This window comes from Penaeus monodon, unplaced genomic scaffold (assembly GCF_015228065.2).
Source record: "Penaeus monodon isolate SGIC_2016 unplaced genomic scaffold, NSTDA_Pmon_1 PmonScaffold_3906, whole genome shotgun sequence".
Classification (NCBI taxonomy): Eukaryota; Metazoa; Arthropoda; class Malacostraca; order Decapoda; family Penaeidae; genus Penaeus; species Penaeus monodon.
The window spans coordinates 8,057-12,500 of record NW_023658677.1 but is presented as its reverse complement, the minus strand read 5'-3'; the positions used below and the strand labels follow the sequence as shown (position 1 = coordinate 12,500).

Below are 4,444 nucleotides of genomic sequence, written 5' to 3'. Positions count from 1 at the left end.
CGTATAGGTCTCCCAACCCCTAAAATGGAAAAGGGGGAAAGGGTATATATAATATTTTTTAGTAAAAATTCACCCATAGAATTGTTCCTGGGGCTTTATCTGACAATGTCAAAAATTGGGATTTTCTATACATCTTCAAGATTGCTTTTATAGCACAAAATATTAGTATTCCATCATATATATTTAACAGACGTATACCCAAGCAGCATTGGATATCAATTAAAGCGGGTTTATCGGGGCGGGACAGATTGAGAGGCTGGACCCCCTTTTCTTGGACCTCAGCCAGCTGGATAAGAGCCATGGCACCCATCCATTTACCCCTTTGTTTCCCTGCTTGGATAATCCCATATTGGTTTGTGTGGGGAAGGAGGGTTTTTAAAACCAATACCGGGGGGTCGTCCCTGGTTTTCAAGATCTGAGGGTTTGTCTTGGTTGTTCGGCTCTCCTTGTCAAGACGTACTTCTGGGAGCCCCCTTTTTTTTTGGTGTCTCATCCCCCATGTCCTTCGACGCGATTTTCTCTGGGTTGTGCTGTGACTTATCGGAGTGTTACCCACTGCTTCGGCTGAAACCTCTGTAACAGTTGGGATGAGACTGTAGGAAAAACCCACTTTGGCAACGTTTTTGATATTTTCCATAACTGGTTTTAGTTCTGTGTTATTTCAGTTGGGAGCCCTTTCCCCTTTGGATCTTGCTCCATCCTTTTCCCTGCCACGGAAAACCTCTACCAAAACTGGTCCCCTTCAAGAAGCTGTCGGTGGTAGAACTTTAAAGTTTCTCAGATTCACCGGGATCACATTGGGTAAAATTCATGGCAAAAATCCTTTGGCTCCAGGAGGGTCTTTGCGGCGGTCAAGGGCCAAGTTTTCACTCACGGGACTGTTTGTGCATACGCATTTTCGTCGATCTCTACAAGGGGTTTATCCCGTCTAGCAAATCCAGGAAACTTTTTGTTTGTCTTCAAGGGGTTTTGTAGATTTTGTTTTTCTGAGAACTCGGGCAGGGCTGGCGACGCGGCACTGGTCGCGGTGGTCTCTGATAACACCGTATTTGTTCTCGTCACCCCCAAAACTATCCCCAGACGGTAGTAGGCATTCTGTCTGCCCGGGGTTATGTCCCGGGAAAGATGGGACCAGGGCGGTGTCAAGGTGATTCTGTTTTTGTTCATTAAGGCCCCAGACCCGGCGTTTTTTTGTTTTTTTACAGGTGGTGGGACAGATGTCAGAATCAAAAAAGGGTTGCATGGGGGGCTGGGGGCGCTCGGGTGTTCCGCAAACTTCCTTGTTTTTGCGCGACTTGGCAGGTGTGCTTTCCATGCGCTCACTGCGATACTTCTCCAGCCATCGTAAAACCGGGGAAATCAGAGCTTTGATAAGACAAGAACTAATAATTAATGAAAAAGGGTAGTATAATGCAGATTTATACAGTATAGCGTTAACGACAATCAGTAAATCACATCATCTTGCTTTTGCAGGGAAGTTGAGGATGATGTTCAGGTCAGGACCTATGGGGGGTTGCTAAGGGTGTTCCGCGAATGCGATTCGGGTAAATGGGGATGTGATCCTGAAAGAATTAACCTCAATTGACATTTTTTTGCTTTAATAAGAAAAAAATAAATGGAAGAAAATAAATAAAGCCAAAAAAAAACAGGAAAGGGGAAAATAAAAAATGGGCTTTAAGAAAGATGTAGGGGAGAGAGAGAGAGAGAGAGAGAGAGAGAGGAGAGGGGAGAGAGAGAGAGAGAAATAAGGAAAGAGAGAGAAAGAAAAAAAGAGAAAAGAGAGAGATAAAAAAAAGGGAAAAAGAGAGAGAGATAAAAAAAGAGAAAGAAGAAGAAAAAAAAGAGAAAGAGGAGAGAGAGTTTAAAGAAAGAGAGAGAGAGAAAAAAAAAAAATTTAGGGTTAAATCATTATCACAAAGGACTTCAGCTCAACTGTATTCCGGGTGGGAGCAGAAAAGGGTTTTCCCCGGGTGGAGGCGTTGGGAGTCTTCACTCCCCCATCTGGTAAAGGTTTAGTACATCCTGGATATCACACTGGTGGGACGTTCACGGGAAAAGGATTCTTATTTAATAATAAAAATAATAAAAAAACTAAATGAGAGTTTTTACTTCCACACCCTTTGGGAACAAATAAAATGGAAAAAAGGTGCATATATTTTATATATATATATAATATAATATATAAAATTAATATATAATATTAATATATATATATATTATTTTTTGGGGTGTTGTTGTGTGTGTGTTGTGGTGTGTTAAAATATATAATATATCATATTCACCTGTTTCACATAACTTATTTAGATTTTAGGGGTATTAAGCACACACCTATCAATGCACGGTTTTCATACCAATGATATTACAGAAAGAAGTGTATATATGAAATGCTAAATGTCCTATTAAAGACTGAATTTAAATTAATAAGAGTACTTTTAAAGAATTATGCGAGTACTTTTTAAATAAAAAAATTACATCCCAATCATACAAAGAAATTAAAAAAAGGTAAAATTTTTAAATAATTACGCCCTTTTAGAAAAAGTGTTTTTGATAAAATTGAAAATAACTCCTGTTAAATAATAAAAACTAAGATACGGTAAAGCAAAATAATACGAATAACAATAAATAAGGATTCGTTCTTTAGGATAACCCCAAGGAATTTATGTCAATAATCAAAAAAAAAAACCCACGAAATTTGTTTATTTCTATTTCCAAACGATAAACGAAGTCCCAAAAAAAAAACGTCTCGCAGTTCCTCGGGGGGGGGGAAAACGCCAAAAGGGGCCCTTTATCTCAACAAAGACGGCGTCATGTTTTCCCCCGCATTCCGCTCCCCCTTTTAACACATGACTCACAAAAATTTTTTTCCTTTTCGTTGCGTTTTTGCCCGGTTTCGTATTTTAAGCTTGGTCAATTTGCCTTAACCTTTAATTTTTTAATTAAGAAATAAATTAAAGCAAATAAGCGGCCCTAACGGGGAAAAAACTCGATTTTTGTTTTAATGTCGACAATTTTGCTCAAATGGAAAGGGGACCCTTAAATCTAACATCCCCCTGGGCACCCCCCCCTCCGCTCTTTAAATTAGGGGAATGGTTTTTTAAACCCTCGAGATAATGAGTGCCCGTTCGGTTACAGGGCAGGTCACCCCGTGTTAGGGGGTCAGGTTAGCATTTCGCAATAGGGGGGTTTAGGGAGACGGGAAGTGGGTGATTTTTGAATTGCGCCTTTCGTTGGGAAAAAAAAAAAAATTTTTAATATGAAAATGAATAAAAATAAATAAAGGGACCATTTTAGTTTTTCTAAATACGAACCAATAAATTTCGACGAAAAACGATTTTAACCGCAACCTAAAAAAACAAAATTTCACGCCCGTAGCGTTTACGATTTTAAATAGAAATCAATTGGCCGCAATTAGCCGGGCCCTGCCCCTTGACGGCTCCTGAATCACGGCGCGAGCCAAGATTCCCGGGAAGGCGCAACGGCCGCCTGCACAGCCGGGGGCAACGCGGCGCCCTAGAACGAGGGGAGGGGCCCCCTTCCCCCACGAGGCCTGCGGGGCGCCCCGTTGGCAACCCGCCACGAGACAATTCTTTTAAAAAAATCCTCCCCTCTTTTTTTTTTTTTTCCCCTCGTCCGTCTTCTCTCTCTCTCGTCTTGGCTGTAGGGTTTCCCATAAGTTTCTCCGAGAGAGGACGTGCGTGGGGGGGGGGAAACGCCGTGTTTTGGCGAAAAGGGGACCGTTTAGTCCGTTTAAAAACGTTACCGGAATTTTGACGTCATTCTCCCGCCAAGTTGTTTTTCATTCCCCTGACCCATTTTCGAAACTTTTAATTTTCGACGGACAAACCCCCACATATATTATGGTTTTGGGTTTTCCCCGTGCTTAGGAGCGAATTTCGTTCGTTTGAGGCATAAACAGGTGCTTTTAAAAAATGGGATTTAAATGCCAGGAAGACCCCTTACCTGGTGGTTCGCAGAGAGCCTGCGGGGATTTTCTCCTCGGGAAAACTCGGTTGCAGAGGGCATTTGATGCTGCGGGGCGACTGGGCTCCCTCGATGTGGGGGTTTGATGGCGTCCGCCCTCGGCCGCCTGCTTCGATCGCAGCTCTTCAGGTCCGGGCTCTCGCCGGGTTGTCCCTCCCTGCAGCACGGGCTACTTAACCCCACTTTGCACGCATTTTCTCCCCAGTTCCACGGGTATAACGTATTATCCGTCATGGGGGGGCCCAAAAACGACTTTCCCCGAAAAGGCCCGTTTGACGCCGTTTTGGGTAGAAAAACTGAGAATCTTACGCATTTTCCCCGAATGTTGACATACAAGCCATACCCTGGCCGGCGCAAATGGTTTTCGCCCCAAAACAATCAAAAAATTTCGCGCGCTTTTTTTCGAGCGCTGTTTGGCTGCCCTTTTTGTATCATTTTGCGCGGAAACCTGTTTTTTTTTACA

The 4,444-nt window shown here is 42.7% G+C and overlaps 1 pseudogene; it reads right to left on the bottom strand.

The window, feature by feature from the left end:
* Window positions 1-959: 959 nt before the first annotated feature.
* Window positions 960-4,215, bottom strand: LOC119570783 (annotated as a pseudogene).
* Window positions 4,216-4,444: the final 229 nt, after the last annotated feature.